Below are 18,599 nucleotides of genomic sequence, written 5' to 3'. Positions count from 1 at the left end.
ATGAAGAAAATTTAGAAGATAAATAATTACAGACTGTCAAGCAGACAAGTGCAGAATGTGTGAATTAGTTTAGTTGTAGGCATCAATGGAAAACTATGAAAAATCTATGTCAAGGATAAAAATGACCAGATTAGGAAGAATATGGAAGTAATAGAAATGTAATGGGAATGCAGGGATATATGACTTGGGATCTCTCAAAGCAAAATGAACTGTAGATTGTAAGATCGGGGGAATCCAGTCATAAACAATATAAGAATGATCGTGAACCCTGTTAATGCTTCTTCTGAGATTGTACTGTATACTGCAATTGCATAACGAAACACTATTAGCCTAACATTATAGGAGACCCCATGGAGGATGGTGGACAATAAAATTATTGCTAAAATCTTTGTTGTACTTTATCTTTGTTGTACTTTATCTTTTCACTTCTGCAGTCTTATAAACTGCATAAAAATGACCTTTGACATTTTAAAAAAGATGTTGCAAATGCAATGTGTATCTCTGCTGAGGAACTGCCAGTTAAAGTTTTGTGTAGGAAACAAATTAATTGCTCCCCTGCCGAATGAACCCAAACCTCATACCAATCAGACTAGTGTCATGTAAATCTAAGCTTATTGCCACATTCGCCTTTAATGTTTTTAACAAGGATCACCATACTGTAATATACAGACAACTGTAAATAGAGAAGGAATGATAATCTTCTAACAACATACAAAGCTTCTCAAGGAGTTGTGGCAGCCTCTTTTATTGAAGAATATGCCAAACATTTTAATTATGGAGCTGTGTTTACAGTAGTGATCCCATAAACACCATTTCTGGACTTCTAATCTGGTTCAGTGATAATGAAGAGACAGAAGGCAGGTATACTACTTAATACGAAGAATGAATGCTCTCAGTAATTTTACATACCTTTTTCACGTCTGAAGTGTAAAGATGCACTTTGTACCTCTCTGCACATTCAAGCTAGCTACTAGGCTTGTAGAAATTAGGAAAATGGGTGGACTTTCTCCATAGTAGACTTTGTAGGTGTACATTTCTGAGCATAATTCTACTCAGGGTCAGCAGGCTGTGGGCTCCATTTCCACACCTGATTCCAGTCTGCTCTCCAGTCTTACAATCAATGTAGATAATGTCTCAAGTGCCCTGTAATGCTAAATGAGTCTTCTGCCTGAAACTGCCACAGTGCTTCTGATTTCTAGACCTTTCCATAAAGACAGGTTTGGCTGTAGTGGAAAAAATATTAGCCTGCAATTAAAAAAAATATATAGCTTACCTTTGTGACTGCAGAGTTTCAGAGTGCAGAATATTTGAAATTTGACTGTGTCGTCTCATGCACATCTTGTATACTTTGCAAGTAGTAGGACATTTGTCTGTATTAATTAATACTGGAGTAGTATCCAACACATGAATTCCTCACAACAGTGAAATATTTGATTTGGTTTTTGAGGATGGTTCTTTGCATGAATGAGAGCAAAAATCTAAGGTATTTAAATGTGTAATGATTATGGTGGGTATCATTGTGGAAATCATTAAAATATAAATAAACTCTGTAACTAGGTAGTGAACTTTTTCTTAACAGAAAAACTATATTTGTCGATTTAAACAAGTGCAGCCTAGAGACGTACAAGTGACAGTAGGCTTCCAGGTCTCAGCTGCTATTAGGAAACAAAGGATAAGTTGAAGCAAAATGTGGGCCAGTTAAGTTAAGCAAACAACTGTTTGATAAGGATAGGAAGCAGTGTTGTAATGCATGATTAATGCAGCTGTTAAAACAACATTGGTAGGTTCAAAACACTGCATACAACAAAGAACATCAGTGAAAGCTACAAAGGTCTGAATTTTAATGCTGCTCAGATAGTGTAGAACAGTCACAATTAATGGTTCACACAGTAAAAAGTATGACTGTATCTTAAACTTCAAATCACTTTCTGAATTGTATCTTCTAACCTGCATTTTAATAAAGATTTACTGACCAGCAAGCCATGAAAGCTTTGTTTGAAACTTATTCTGAATTTAAGAGGTAGCTAGAAGATATGCCAAACTGTCAAGATCACATAGAAAAAAATGAAGGTGATAGAAGCCTGTTTATGAGCTGTGGAAAATGTTTTGTTTTAATGTATAACTTTTGGGGTATTTGTATGAGGTATTGTACTGTGGTGTATGACTGCTGTTGGAAAACACAAAGGAAGAGGAAACAGAAGAACAAAGAAAATAAGAGACAAGCAGCATAAACAGAATGGCAACATAAAATAAAATATCATAAAATGATAACTTTGATGGCTTCTTTTGCAAAAATAGACATTGAATAGGGCAGCTCCCAATGTCCCAAGGCAGGATTACTAACCACATTACCAGTTCAGTTTACCAAACCTTTGCAGGTTTTGTGTGTGTGTGTGTGTGTGTGTGTGTGTGTGTGTGTGTGTGTGTGTGTGTGTGTGTGTGTGTGTGTGTGTGTGTGTGTGGAGTGTCTGTGTGTCTGTTTTTGTGCAGGCAATATTTTGGGAAGGAGATGCATTAGTGAATTAAATATACACAGTGATAGCTTATATAGGTTCATAAGTGTTTACTAGGCTAATGACCACAAGGGCCTTTTTAAGCCTAGCCATGCATCCCAAATCTCTGACAAGTTCTGATACCCTTGGTAAGTGTAAACAGGGGTTTGGGAGATTAACCATTTACAGGTTACCTGTGTCCATTAGAGACATAGGTGCCAAACCAGGGATGAATTGCCAGTTTCCCATCCAATTGTCTAAGTTGCACTTAAATTGGGTTAGGGAGGAAATCTGCTTCATGTGGATGAGGAACCTGTTCCATAGATGCGGTAGTCTCTGGGATACATACCCATCTCTCCAGCAAGATCTATTTATATCACAGGCAAGGTTTAAGTCTTTAGAACTAATAAATTTGGTGCTGTTTGTTTTGTGAATGTGCAGGAGGTCCATCAGAGTGGGGTCTGACAACACCTTATATGCCAGGCATAGATCTTCATCAAAAGCCTGTAAGAGACAGAATACAGAGACAGGGTCATGACGTGGTCTGCATAGGACATTTTCTTTATGCCCTATACTCTTTTAGTGAGGAACGTCTGTGGATGTTCTAGTTGTTGGATATGTCTGGTTAGGAACATACCAAAGGGGGCATTGTACTCAATGATAGGTCTGATGAATACCGAATACAATAGAACAATGACCTCCTTGGAATTAGATGCCATACCTTTGTTTATAGGTTGTACAATATAGAATGATTTCCTCACCACTCTAGACACATGATGGTCAAAGATTAGATTACTATCTATGTGTGTCCCTAAGTCCCTGACTAGTGAGTCAACTCTAAGGAGTGTGTTTTTCAGTATGATAGTTACCAAAGATGGATGACTTCCCAAAGGATACTATTATGCATTTCTTGGCATTTAGTTTTAGTCCACAGCTCTGACACCAGTTGTTTGTCTGTGCCAGCCCTTCCTGGAGAACATTTATGTTATTGTGAGATTCAATGACAGATAATCATCTGCAAATTTAGTGAGCTAGAGACCACTGACCTTGGCCTTGACTTCTCAGAAATAAATGCCAAAAAGAAGCAGTCCAAGGACTGATCCCTGAGGGACTCCACTTCTGACTGGCCTCTTTGTAGAGGTGGATTCCCTAATTCTAACTTCCTGGGTCCTTTCTGTGAGTCAACTGGTTATCTCCAGGGTGGCATACAGGTTTGTACCTAATCTCTAGAGTTTGTCAACAATCCTTGAGTGGGGTAGTGTGTCAAATACGTTGGCCAGGTCAAGGTAGGCAGTGTGAACAATTTTGCCCTCATCTATTTGCTTTGGTGACCTTCTCAAAGATGTCCACCAGGTTGAGTAGGCATGATCTGCCTTTGATGAAACCAAACTAGGTTGAGTCCATTTTCTGAAGGTTTACTGTATCTTTATTGGTCATCTTCATGACAATTCTTTCCATGGCTTTACATATAAGACTAGTGAGACTTATGGGTCTGTAGCTTTCAGGATTTGTAGATGGCTCACCTTTGTGCAGAGGAATGACTGTTGCCTTTTTCCATTCTTGAGGCACAAAACCTTTTTGGAGGCTACAGTTAAATAGTAATTCTAGAGACCCTGATAGGTCATGTTTCATGCTATTTATAAGGCATCCTGGGATATTGTCTGTGACCACTGATGCAGTGTTCTTGGTCTTAGTGAAAACATTAAGGACCTGTTCCCTAGTGATAGTAGGGGGAGTTATATTTGATGATATTTCCTGAGGGAAGGTTGAGGGGGAGAGAGGACTAAGGCTGGAGCTGAATTTATCAGCCAGGAGGATTGCTATACCTTCTGGCTCAGTATAGGTGGCTCCATTTACAATGAGCTCTGCACACAATTGGGTATTATCTTTGAGGTTGCGGGCATAGCTAAAGAATGCTTTGTGGCTGTCCTTGGCCTGGGAGGCCAAACCTACCTCAAATTCTCATTGGTAGACTTTATTTGTCCTCTGAGTTGCTTGTTTAGTTTGATGAGAGTGATTTTATCCTGCCAGCTGCTGCGCCTCGTAATCTTTGCCATGATTTTCTTCCTCCTGTTATACAAACTACTGATTTTCTGATTCCACCAGGGTGGCTTGCTTTTTTTAGTTAGTTCTGTACTTCTTCCTTGTGGGTACAGCTGCCTTTGTGCAGCTATTAACATGCTAGTACAGGGTTTCTTTGAAGAGTTCTGCATAGGCAGCAGTGTTCTCAAGGTTTATGGGGCTTGAAATTTGCCAGGTTCTCACTCAATAGCAGGAGATTAGCCTTAGAATAGTTCCTAAATATTCCAGGTTTAGCTGGGGTGCAGGTTTTATTTTTACTTCAAAGGAGACCATTTTGTGGTCTGACCTTACCAGCGAAAGCATTACAGTAGGAGGTAGTGAGGACCAAATCCAGTATGGTTGCACCCCTGGTTGGTGTATTGACTATCTGGTCAAGGTAGTTTGTGTTTACAAAATCCAGGAATCTCTGTGTATGTACGTTTGGTGTCATATAGGATTCCTAGTTAATAGTGGGGTAATTAAAGTCACCCATGAATATGATATTGGGTTGGATGGTTAGCATTTCTAATAAGTTTAAATACATGGTATGGGCTTCCTGGGTCATAGAGTGGGATCTATAGCTTGCAAGGAAGTGGTCTTCGATTTTGCCTTGGTGATTTGAACATGGAGCAGTTCAAGTGCATTGCCTGTTTGACCAGCCTTGAAAAATATTTATCTTTGCTGTAAACAGAGACACCTCCACCTTTAGTCCCTGCCTATGAAGTAGCTGGCCTAAATGTGTGGAAGGCATTATAACCTAGCACTGTCGGTGTGGTCTCTGCAGCTTTAAACCATGTCTCAATAACCACACAGACGTCAGCAATCTCTAGGATAAAGAGAGCTTCTAGGGAGTTTTTTGTTTAAACTGCTAACATTGAGCAGTAATACCTTTAGATTTTCTTGGTTTGGATTTGTTATGCCGGAAGTACTTTCAATTTGGCATTGCCTAAAAAAGACAGTATGGGAGAAGACAATGTTTTAGCTAATATTCAAAAGCCTAGAGGGGTGAAGGGCAGACCATCCCTGGCAAGCAGCATGGTCTCTTGACTATCTCCTTCCATGCTGACAAATATTGCACCCTCTTAGAATGACACCAGAAACTAAGCCAGTTATTAAAGTCTGGGATTGGAGGACGAGGCAACGTTCCAGTGGATCAAGACACGGAGGGTCAGGTAAGGAGGAATTTACCTTTTTCTGTTTTAGATCAGGGACTTGTTACAGTATTATTGTTTTTGTCAGGGAGATTTGCATGTGCAGATCAGGGAGAAAAACGATTGCTGTCTTGTCATAGATCAGGGAAACAGAATTGGTAGGCAGTTATTCTAGAAAAACTGTGAAAAGGTGTAAAATCATGGTACCAAGTGATAAAAAGGGTTACATAACAATTTCTAACTTAGCTAAGGCAACATGGGAAATCAGTGCACGAAAAGTTCTCGGGACCCGCCTTTAACCGAAGATGTGAAATATATGCAATTACAGTGTGCCGATAATGTTAGGTATTATACAAAATGGGTTGATAAATACCAATTTGACGGTAATTTAGATAAACCTTCACTTATTAAACTTGTTAGGCAACTTAAAACAGACACAAAAGGTCAGTTAAAAAAACAACGACAATTAGGAGTCCCTCAGGCACACAGGTGGCTTGAGGAAGCAAACCGCAGGGAACAAAAGACTAGAAGTTCAAAAGCAATGTTTTTAGATAAAGAAGACAATAACCTGGTAATAGCAACTGCACCTCCACCCCCTCCGCTTCCCTTACCAGAATATGAAGCGAGTGGACAAGCTGATCCACCTCCGCTATACCCAGCTGTTCCTGCAAAACCAAAACAGTTTGTCAGAGATCCTATCAAGACCAGGTCTTGAGCATGCAACTTAAAAGGGGATATTGAATTGTATATGAAATGAATAAAAATTCACAAGCTATGAGTGAAGAAGAGATATGTCCACTCATAGAAGTACCAAATCCACAGGCAGGACAGGCAGGACAGGACCCAACTCTTCTAGTGTATAGACCGTGGACACCGGAAGACATCCGGAAAGCCACAGAGGGAATTCCCCATCCAAAAGTTAATTTTAGAAAATTCTTAGAAGACTTACAGGGCATGAGGTTAAGTTACCATTTGAATGGAGAGGAAGTAGCGAAGGTAGTTAGACAAATCGTAGGTCCAGATTGGCACATGATCAGTGGCAACTGGAATCCCCGTGACGCAGAGCTTAGACCACTCCCACATAGCAACGCAGAACTGGACAACAGAGTGAAAGGTCTAACGGACCGAATCTCTGAGAAATGGAAGCCTGGGGCTGATTGGACTTGCATTAATCAATGCATACAGCAAGAAGGTGAAACTGTTGATAGATATTATGCCAGATTATTAGAATGTTTTAATAACCATTGTGGAATGCAGGTACCTGAAGACCGAACACATGATTCCTCATATGAGCAACAGTTAAAGAATGCATTTTTAAAAGGCAGTATTGCACCCATTAGCAGCTTTATTACAAAGCACATGGTAGATCATCGTACAAGTAGATTACAGTCATTACTTGAATATGCAAGACATGCCGAAAGGCATTTTAATAGCAAAAAGAAAAAGAAAACTTAAGTATTTGCAGTAGAAGATGGATGAGAAGTCTTTGTAATACAAACTGGGAAGAAGGGTAAGAAAAATATCCAGGGAAACAAACAATCTGATAAACGATCAGAAGACTTTGAAGAGAGGAAGAAAAGGGGGTGAATGTTTTAAATGCGGGAAAAAGGGACATTTGGCAAGGGATAGCAGGCAAAATAAAAAGGTAACCACAGAAGACAAGGAGGGTGAGGACTGACTATATGATAGTCAAGAATCACTGGATAGGAATAAACAAGAAAAGACAAAAGCGAATGTAGTAGAAGGGGTAGAGGATGTGACAGAAGAAATAGAGGATGTACATGAATTCACAGATAATGAAGAAAATGAAATTTTGGACTTAGCATTATTGAGCCTAGAGCTCTACTTAACAGACACGAATCTGGTAGAGGGGAGGGAAGTTAAATTCCTGTGTGACTCAGGGGCTTCACGGACCCTGATACATCCTTCCAAACTACCAGAAAATTCAGAATCACCTGACTACATTTTAGTGAAAGCAGCTGATGGACAGCTGTATTGGGAGCAACTCTCCCACAGCATAGCAATAACTGACCCAGTTTCAGGGATGACCCAGAAAAGCAAAATTGTTGTTTCTGCAAAATGCCCAGTGAATCTCTTGGGCAGAGACCTAATGCAGATATTTGGCATAGCCGTAGTTCCAACTATGCAGGGTATGGAAGCAGAGCGACAAATGGATACTTTTGTAGTGTGACCGGAGGGCGAAACATTTTATTGGTACAGCCAGGACTTAGTTACGACTGGTCCAGGGGCAGTAACCGAAGAACTGATGAACGTAGCCATCAGTAAATCCCCCTCCCTTGACACTGATAAACAGCATTTGTTGCATTGCACTCTGTATTACTGTAACAGACCAGGACCTGATAAAGAATATGAGCAAGAACTGTTTAGAAACCATGCTAATAGATTAGTATTACGAAATTTGTACTGGGACACAGAAGGAAACAGTGTAGTGAGCTGTTCATTGCCCCAGGAATTCCTAGCACTTTACAAATCTAATCGATTACCACATGTAAGTTTAACTAAAGATAGAAATTTGAAGTGGGCAGATCTAGGAGAAAAAGTCACAAGGTGGGAAAAGCAGACAGAGTTAGAACTTTCCGAACAGGGAGTACAAAAGCAGAAACTAAATTGGATAATGCAGACACACCCAGCTGTACACTTACAAGCAAGTGAGGATAGCTGAGTAGCACTTTTACTGGAGGAAGATGAAAAAGCCTTACGAGACATACCAGAGACTCTCTGGTCAGCAGGGAAATCGGATGCAGGACTTATTCGTACAGCAGGACCAGTTACTATTATGCCAAAATCAGCTTTTAGACCTTAAAAGAGACAGCATCCCTTGAGAAAGGATGCAGAAATGGGAATCAAACCTATAATAGCAGCCTTACTTAAGGAAGGAGTCTTGATAGAATCTCCTGATTCACCATGTAATATGCCCTTATTTCCTGTTAGGAAAGCAAACGGAGAATGGCGTATGGTCCAAGATTTACAAGCTGTAAATGGCGCAGTTATACCCAGGGCACCTACGGTGGCAGATCCACACACTTTATTGAATGATTTGAAACCTCAACAAAAGTATTTTTCTGTGGTAGACATTAGCAATGCATTTTTCTCAATACCGATGCACCCTGACAGCCAATATTGGTTTGCATTTACATTTCAGGGAAAACGGTATACATATACGAGACTACCACAGGGATTTTGTGAAAGTCCAACAATATTCTCACAAGAAATGGCAAGTAACCTGGTGGGCTTTATCCCACTGAAAGGCAGTCAGATTTTACTTTATGTAGACGACATTCTGCTGGCAGCCCCCACCCAACAAGAATGCAGAGAGGATACTATAGCATTATTACAATTTTTAGCCACTCAAGGACACAAGGTAAACAAGAACAAACTGCAACTTTGGAAAAAACAGGTCAAATACCTGGGATATGTAATATCCAAAGAAGGCAGAATATTAGATGAAGACAGAAAAACAGCAATATTACAAGCACCTAAACCAACTACCAAGAAGGAAATTATGTCCTTCCTGGGTACTACTAACTTTTCTCAGAGTTGGATTCCAAACTATGCCTTGGAATCTGCTCCACTGACAAATTTGATATTCAAAAAGCCGATGGCAGCACAAGATTTATTACATTGGACACCAGAAGCAGAATCAGCTTTCTGCAAACTGAAACAACTGATAGCTTCTTCCTTAGTTTTAGGATTACCAAACTATCATAAACGATTTTTCCAAACTGTAGATTGTAAGCAAGGTTATATGACATCAGTGTTAACACAACAGCATGGGGACAGACAACGCCCCATAGCTTATTATTCATCACAGCTAGTCCCAGTGGCGTGATCCTTGCCCCACTGTGTACAAGCAGTAGTCGCAGCTGCAATGGCAGTGCAGGCTTCAGCCTCAGTAGTATTGTTCCACCCTCTCACATTGAGAGTGCCTCATGCAGTCACGATTATTTTACTGCAAAAAAAAGTAGCATATCTTTCTCCTGCTAGACATCTTTCCTGTATGACTATACTGTTGAGCCAACCTCATATGACAATTGAACGATGCATGACTTTGAATCCGTCAACCTTGCTTCCAACCCCTGCAGATGGCAAACCACACTGCTGCCTGCAGGAGATTGAGCAAAAGACACTACCTAGAAAAGATCTTACAGATGTTCCCTTGGATGATGCCAAGGTGACATACTATGTGGACGGCTCGTGCAGGAGGGGTCCTACAGGACAGAATCTAGTGGGGTATGCAGTAGTTTCTGATACCGAGATTTTAGAAGCAAAGTCTTTACCACACAACTTATCTGCACAAGCAGCAGAATTGATTGCCTTGACAAGGGCATGTACCTTAGCAAAAGGTAAGAAAGTGAACATTTTTACTGACAGCCAGTATGCTTTTTCTACTGTACATGTTTTTGCGCAGCAGTGGAAAAATAGAGGAATGATAACATCTACTGGTAAACCAATTAACCATGCGCAATTTATTTTAGACTTGTTAGACTCTATTCAGTTACCTCAGAAAGTAGCTATTTGCAAATGCGTAGCTCATACCAAGCAACAGGATAGAATTTCAAAAGGTAATGCGAGGGCTGATACAGCTGCAAAACAAGCAGCTTCAGCTTCAGAAATGTTTCTTTTGAGTGAGGAATTACAACCATCTGAGATTTTAGACTTAAAAATGTTAAAAACAATGCAGACACTTACTACAAATGTAGAAAAACAAGGAGCAATCCTTGAGAAGGGGCTGTACATCTCCAAAGAGAGGAAACCGATTTTGCCATCTAACTTGTTTAGATATGCAGCTTTGTTGAGCCATGGGCAGTGCCATGTCTCAACAGGGGGGATGGTACAGTTAGTGAATCGAGTGTTTACAACGTATGGATTTACAAACTACACAAAAAAATTTTGTGCAGCATGCCATGTTTGTAACAAGCATCATGCACAAGGGGCATTAAAACCTAAGCAAGGGAGTTTCCCTACACCACCGTATCCATTCCATACTATTTGTTTGGATTTTATAGAGCTGAACAAATGCGAAAATAAGAAGTATTGCCTTGTCATTATAGATATGTTTTCCAAATGGGTGGAAGCTTTTCCAACTAAAAATCCAGATGCAGCTACTGTTGCAAAAGTCCTTGTTAAAGAAATTATTCCTAGATTTGGCATACCGGAAAAGATTTATAGTGACAATGGTACACACTTTGTAAATCAAACTATACAACAACTCAGCCGTTATTTCGGGATTTCGCTGAAAAATCATTGCGCATACCACCCCCAATCTGCAGGATTAGTAGAAAGGCATAATGGGGTTTTGAAAAACAAGCTTAGGAAATTGATTAGTGAGACACAAAAGAACTGGGTGCACTGTCTACCTCTGGTACTGTTGAGCATGAGAACTGTTCCAAATGCAAAAGGATTAACTCCTTTTGAAGTTCTGTTTGGGAGGGCATATTATACACCTCAATGGAAACCTTTCATGCCTGCAGAGCAGGAGGCTGATAGTTCACTTGCAGGGTATATGAGGCGAGTTTTGAATAACAAACTTTTGCAGTTAAATTCTGTTTCAGATAAAGAGAAAACCAGACCATCGGAAGCAGCAGTAGCCCCAGGCACGTGGGTCTGGGTGAAGGTTGTGAAGAAAAAGAACTGGAGTTCTCCGAAGTGGGAAAGGCCGTACCAGGTATTACTATCGACACCCACTGCAGTCAAGATTGCAGAGCGAGCATCTTGGATTCATTTGACACATTGTAAACTGGTTAAGAACTTTGAACTGGACAAAAACCTTGTTACTGTTGTACAACGAGAACAAAATGACCAGGTATAGAGCAAACAGAGATGCAGAACAACCTCAGAAAATTTGCATGATTGTTCTGATAGCTATACTGATAACATTGATCTTTTTGTTGTGGCCTTTCCTTTACTCAGCCACAAAAGTTGAACTGATCAACCGTGATGAGCTGACCATAGACTGGCACCCGAACTTTAACACTTATCAGGCAATTACACGTGTGTATGCTGAGACTTTTAATGTTTCGAATTGCTGGATTTGCACAGCCATACCAACAGCATACGGGGGGTTATTAATGACTGCAGTCCCCCTAGGGGTCAATGAGACCTGGGAAAATTTGGTTTATGAGACTGTAGCTATTAAAGCACATGATAAGGTAGCACTGTATTTGCCTATGACACAAAAGGGAATTGTATGTTTTTATAAGAATGACACAATTCAAGTGGGTTGGAGCAAGTGCAATGTGACTGTACATTACAAATGTTATACCAAAGCAAACAGAATGGATACAGTTTGTAATTCGAATTATGACTCATTTCTTGAGTCCATGCATAAGACTATTGATGAAGTACAACGTAATCCTGTACTTTTTAAGCAACTGTCTGTAATAGATAGAAAAATGTTTCATGCAGGGCAGCCATTTCGTAGTAAAGTAATTACTAAAGTAGAGGATTGTTATTTTGTGTGGTAAAAAAGCATATAAATGGTTACCTGAGAATTGGTCCGGCAGTTGTTTTTTGGGGTACCTGATTCCAGCCATACAACACACTGCAGTTTTGCCTCAGGGAAATATTCGAAATACCCGAGATGTAGCCAAGAAAGCTGTCAGGAAGCCTGAGAATCCAGTGGGACAGATTGAGGCAGGCTGGAAAGACCATCATACCGTGGGTACCAAGCTGACGCACATGGACTTGAGTGATGCTGTCATATCGTGGGCAGGCATATTACCTGCATATGGCACAGTGAAATCGATTTGGGAGCTGTGAAAACTGTCTAAACTTCTCGAAGTAATGAGTAATGCAACTTTTTCTGCTCTTGAATTGACAACTGATGAACTGAATGCTATGAGAACTGTAGTGCTCCAGAACCGTATGGCTCTTGACTTCACCCTAGCGGCGAGAGGTGGTAGGTGCGCTTTAATAAAAGAAGAGTGTTGTGTGTATATACCTGATCATCAACATGAGATAAACGATCACCTTGAGGTGATACAGCAAGTGTCGACCATGACCAAACCAGGCCCAAACCCTCTGACGGACTTTTTCCAGAATTTGTTTGGGGGGGTGGGGTTCCATCCTAATGAACATCCTGATTGCCATTTGTGTGGGATTACTCCTATTAGGAGCATGCATTTGTTGTGGTATTCCCTGCATGAAAAAGTTAATCAAAGAATTTATAGATATATCAGTTTCTGAGACTTTGTATCAACGTACTGAAATTGAAGATTTGTTAGAATGTGAAACATTTTCATAAGTTTAAACTGAATAACTCTCTTAACTGCAAATCCTGAATGGAAGAGGTTAGGAGAAGAAGCAAACTGTTTATTCTTTTGAAAATAGAATTAAAAAGTATTAACAGGGGAGAAATGTCAGAAAAATATGTATTAATGTGTGTGCTTAATGCTGATTAGAAACTAAATAAGTTAACACGTTTTTCATTCTATTTTATATGCACTATTTTATATACAGTTGAGTTTCATATGGTGCTAAAAGATGCTTTTGAAACTGCAGTGTGTTTTCTGAAACTTGCAAGATGCCCTCTGACCTAGCAATTGCTAGCACAGCAATATTCATGTTTATGCCTTTTGGAAATGTACTTGAGAAGCAGGTGATTATCTGCTAGGTCAGGAAGCAAAGAATGAACAATGCTATATTCAATGCTATATTCTGTAATGTAATGATTTTAAACAATCAGCTCTGTTCGAAGTATGAGAACATGCACAGCTGCAGAAGTTAGAGATAACATAGAAAAAGGACTGTTAGAAAAATGAACTGCAATCTATACTTGCTTTGTGCTCAAATTAGCCGTAGTACCTTGAATGGTAACATTGCATATATCTAACCGGTGGTAGCCAAGGCCACGTTGTTTTTCTTAGGAAGTTTCTCACAAAAATTGATAACACCAGCAGAATATTGTAAAAACAATCACTACGAAATGATGATGACAAAACTTGTGATTCACTACGTCAGCTTGGTAGGCAATGTCTTATTAGAAAATGTATAAAAATGCTTGCATTTCCTGATTCTAGTTAGACAAACTCTGTATTAGCACGTTTTTGTCTCCTTGCTGCAAGATTAAAGTGCCTTAACCTGAACCTACCGTGTATTGATCATTTTTAAAGTATATTTTTCCTTTGTGTTTGAGCAGAAGTCAAAGTCACTCCAATTGCAGAAGAGGTCAAAGAGAACAAATTATATGTGCAAAAAAGCAGAAGACAATATGGTGAATATGATTTCGGACAGATAGGAAGAAGGCAAGAGGAAACAATGGTGTCCAGCAAAGAGGTAGATGGATTGTGTGAGATAAGACCTGTGGCAGTCAGGCATGAGTGACAAAGAAGGTAGGAGAGTGACATTGAATAGACAGAGATGGAAACAGTTGACATGACACCCAGACTCCATGTTGAAACTGGGAAAAAGAGGACTGATGTGTTGGTGTGTGTGTGTGTGCGTGTGTGCGTGCATGCATGCGTGTGTGCGTGTGTACACGTGTGTGTGTGTGTGTGTGTGTGTGTGTGTGTGTGTGTGTGTGTGTGTGTGTGTGTGTGTGCTCATGTGTGTGTGTTTGTGTATTTTTAATTGGTGCTTCAGCAAGAATGAACTATAGACTATAGGACTTCTGTTCACACTGGGGGTATTCATATATATTTAGTATATTCAATATATAGTATGAAGTGAAATAGCACAAGGAAAAGTGCCATGCAGGAAGGAGTGGATTTAGACAAGCAAGAGTGTAGTCACACTTTAGAAGAAATAGTACAGTATGCAAGGCACGTAAATGACTGTATAATGGTATGCAGTTGGGAGCATACACTAAACTGAGTCTTACTGTGTATGCAAATTACAAAAGGAAACACTGAGGAATGATTCACAGATATATATAATGCCAGAGCTAAGCACTGTGGTATTCATCCACTTTGAATATCAGGGAACTTTTTGTACCGGAGCTAGCCAGACTATAAAGTGTTTGCGGCAGCCAAGCAGATATAGCTGAACAGAAGGTGCTACTCAACACTTTACCCAGGATGTCACATGTCATGACCCTCCATGGTACAGACAGGTCTGCCAGTTCCTAACCTACAATCAGCTCCATGACTAGAACACTGTTGACCACTGTCATTCAGACAGGAAGACTATGTATAGTTTCCAGCCACATTGACAAATTCTGGAACACTGTGCCATTGCTATTCAGGCAGTGAGAATACCATCAAGCTTTAAAAACCGAACTAAGAACTTTATTAATCAATAACTGGTTATGTTACTGCTTCTCTCTTCTGGACTAACCTAATAATTCAGCCAATAACAGAGAAGTCCCTCTCTCACTTACTCTAGACACAGTCTAAACTGCTACTGTTATAACAGGCTGCCTGCCCTGTAACTGAAGTTAATAGATCTCATAGAAGGCAGTGTGTATGACACCACATTTGACTGAATAGGTATGATATTGTCTTACTACCAGTTTTCATGTTTTTATTTCTGTTCCCATATTTTCTTATTTCAGCTAAGTCTAACTTTTCTTTTTTGTGTCATAGCTCATTGAAGCTGTATTACCAGAGCTGTAAATACTGCTTATTATCACAACTGTATGTACTATTAATATACTTCCACAACTGTAAATATTTATGTAACCATATGTGCTCTGAAGTGTCACACAGTTTGAAGATTTTCTTTGTGAGGCCCTGATGAAATGGTCTCTTGCATGGCCTATAATGCCTTCCAGGTAAACAAATGCAACAAATAAATAAATATATACAGATAGAAAAATACCATAGTAGTTAGTATACATACGATATTCAAGCATGGAATCCAGTTGGATGCATGGATCTTCCATCCTTATGTATAAGAATCTATACAATAGAGCTAACCATTCTTGCTACAGAGCCCTTTCAACATCTGACAGAGGACACACTCGTTGTTTAGGATGAATCAGCCTCAACTGTCATGATGCTGTAGCATGTGTAAGATCATATATGTTTTTCATGGACAAAAGAGGGGGAAAAGCAACACTTCAGGAGCATTTTACAGTATAGCCAATTTACCAGAAGTCCTAAAAGCCATTGATTACTCAAACTTGAATGCCTCACCTGTTTCACATAGGTTCATAGGTTTATAGGTAGGTGCTAGGCTATCTGCCCGAGGGCATTTATAAGCCTAGCCAGTGTGTGTCGGCTTTCTCCATCCCATTGATTAATTAACTGATCCTCTGTCAAGCAGAGCCAATGAAGTGCTCCCAGGGGTGTATTTTCTGTTACCCATCCACTCGTCAAGGTTTCTCCTGAAGAGTGTTAGTGAGGGGCTCTGCCTGATGTAATTTGGAATTTTGTTCCAAAGCATGGGGAGTCTCTGTGACAGGAATCTATCCCTCCAGCATGTTCTATTTATTGTTGTGGCGAGGTTTAGCTCACTAGAGCACGTGGCTCGCAGTGACTTGGATTTCTTTAGGTGGAGCATGTCCATCAATTCTGAGTTGGACATGGCTTTGTAAGTCAGGCAGAGATCACCTCTGAGTAAGCGATATGCCACTGAGTACAGACTGAGTTTTTTCAGTCGGGCTGCATAGGACATATGTTTGAGGCCAGTAATCCTCTTGGTGAGGTACTTTTGTGGAATTTCCAGCTGTTGTTGGAAGTGTCTTGTGCGGTACATCCCAAATGGGGCATTGTACTCTATGATGGGTCTAATGAGTGATGAGTAGAGGGGCACTATAACCTCTTTATTTCTAGATGCAAGCCAGTAATTAGATGGGCCACATAGAAGGATTTCCTAACTACTTTGGCAATATGATTGTCAAAGGAGAGATTACTATCTACCTGGGTCCCCAGATCTCTTATTATCTCTTCTGTATTAAGGGGGCTGCCACCTATGTGGTAATTCGTGGGTGTTTTTTTTTCCCAAATGGGATGACTATGCATTTTTTGGCATTTAGCTTGAGGCCACATGGCATTTGGTTAGGCTTCTACTCCATCAACTGCCAGGTGGCATGCAATGTGCAAAGTATTACATACAATGTGTCTGTGTGCCACCCAGGCAAATCCCATAATTCCCACATCTGTCATACATTCAACCTCCACCAAAATATCACGCATAGTGACTTCCCACATGGTCATATAGTTAACAGATACACTTGCTAGCAGGTATACAGACCAGTATACGTGGAACCCATTCAAACAGACAGCAGACCACATACTGTATAAACCACTTACACAGCTGTCCACTGTAGTGTGTTGTGGTGATGCTGGGTAAGCCTTGGAACCATGAATGATAGTCCCTACCTGAAACACCCAGATCATGGCTGAGATGGCTGACAACAACACAGATTCCTGTACATGTATCATTTTTGAATACATACTTGGACTCCAAAAGGGGCAGTTCACCTGCTTAGATACTTTCAGTAGTGCATTGCACCATGCATCAGAAACCTACAGCTAAATATTCATTGCTGCAGATAAATATTCATTGTGTGCTCCATATTGCAAAATATGGCTATATGTAAGCAGATACAGCAGCATGATAACATCACAGCGCTCTCTTATAAACCTGGTGCAAAAACAGAGGAAGAGTTAGGAATGGTTTCAGTGCAAGAAAAGATTGCAGTGGCACCCCATGCAAGAAAGGGATGAGTGCAATGCATTGTAACTCTAGCAAAGAGGTGACATCTGGTATTAACTTTTGGCCATGATACAGAAAACAAAGAACAAAATGATGCATTCTGTATTTTGCCCAGGCTATACAATACAGTCCATTTACTGGTCACACTGTACATCAGACATTACCTTAACCTTAGGGGGTGGTTAGGGTACAGTTATCATCACCTACATAAGTGGAGTGGAGCACAGTAACAGGTGCCAACACTGCAATTATATAAACGATGGTCATAGAAGCTGGATATGGTAATCAGTCATGTAGGTTATAGGCAGGGGGCATTCAAGGATCACATCCTCCAATGAAAGGGAAGAGCTGCTGTGAGAGCAATGGCTATAGGTACTGTGTTGGTCTGCCATTTTGGGACTTTATGCAGTCTGTGGCAAGTACTTTAGATTCATGTACATGTACTGTAATGCAGTGTCCCATGTTAGGAGTCAACAGATATATGGCATCAATGAAATGAATGGCAGCCATGGATAGGAGTGGAACTCTGTCAACAAAATGTAGATACTTGACAGTGTAAAAATTCATGACTGCAACTGGATGTGCTTGTTAAAACATCCTAGTGGTAGAACATAAGGATTATCATTGATATGAGCTTAAGACTGAGTATGTCCAAGTGCTGGCAACAGTGGTCAGACATGCTAGTGATGCAGTCTTTGGAAAAGTGTGTGCATCATTTCTTTATTACTAGCATGCAACCATCCCCTTGCATCTGGACACTCCCACAGCAATGGTCAGTATGGTCTCCAAAGGCAGAATGGAGAACAGTTACCATCTGCCACATGAATGTTACCATGGATGCTATGTTGACTACATTGGATCCAAGCAGCATTGCCTGTCTGTATACACTCTTTCACTGTGTAGATGGTGCAGGCCATCCTGAGAACCATGCTAGTTTGCTGATCATCATGCTGGCCACATACTGCACTCACCAACTCTACCATGATTTGTGTAGCACCGGCCTCTGCCTGGATTACTAACCTGATGTTTCCCTTGATTGATACCAAGAGTTGCGACCAGGCTGAGAAAAGACCTGGAATCATGGAGGCAATAGCCACCAATGCACCTCTTCATATGGTGTGTGAACACGTCAGAAACATTACAACTAACAGATGTCATCTATTGTGGTGACTCCTGGGAAGCCCGTAGTCTGTGTTGCCTCTTTTTCATTACATCACATGTAGGGGTTGGATATGAGCCCTCCAATATTAGGTTTCTGGTGCATGATGCAATCATT

This window comes from Protopterus annectens, chromosome 1.part2 (genome assembly GCF_019279795.1).
Source record: "Protopterus annectens isolate FY-2018-M chromosome 1.part2, PAN1.0, whole genome shotgun sequence".
In the NCBI taxonomy this organism is placed as follows: domain Eukaryota; kingdom Metazoa; phylum Chordata; order Ceratodontiformes; family Protopteridae; genus Protopterus; species Protopterus annectens.
The sequence above is the reverse complement of the archived record's forward strand: the minus strand, read 5'-3'. Positions refer to the sequence as shown.